Source organism: Bos indicus x Bos taurus, chromosome 5 (assembly GCF_003369695.1).
Source record: "Bos indicus x Bos taurus breed Angus x Brahman F1 hybrid chromosome 5, Bos_hybrid_MaternalHap_v2.0, whole genome shotgun sequence".
In the NCBI taxonomy this organism is placed as follows: domain Eukaryota; kingdom Metazoa; phylum Chordata; class Mammalia; order Artiodactyla; family Bovidae; genus Bos; species Bos indicus x Bos taurus.
In genome coordinates, this window is record NC_040080.1 from 75,307,894 (window position 1) to 75,308,397 (window position 504).

Sequence of the window (504 nt, forward strand, 5' to 3'; positions counted from 1 at the left end):
CCTCCAACTAAAATACTGTATACATCCCTCAACAAGCCCACACTGTGCTATTTTTAATCATACTTTTAAAAAACAAGCTTTGAAATAATTTATTTGTATACAACTCCAGCAGCCGGTGGTGCGGGCTTAATATATCGCACAGCTGTTAATTTTGGTTTCTCTTTTGGTAGCGGCGCTTAGCTTCACATCTGCCTGAGTTTCCATCGCGGTCTGGAAGTGTAAACACACCAAATACAAAAATAACCAACGGATAAAGAAGTCCCAAGTTTGGCGCCCAAACTAGGCGGCGGCGGGAAGGACCAGAGATCCCCTCCACTCGCTGGGAACTCGCGATCTGCTTCCTTCGCGCGCGCCCAGTAACCTTCCCTCACTCCGAAAGCCTCACGCCTGCTCCAAGACGGGCCCCTTCGCCGAGGCCGCCGGGTCCAGCCCCGCCCCTACTGGGCGGAGGCGGCGGGGCCTTGGCGCGCGCGCGCGCGCTCAAAAGCCCGGATGGGCCGCGGC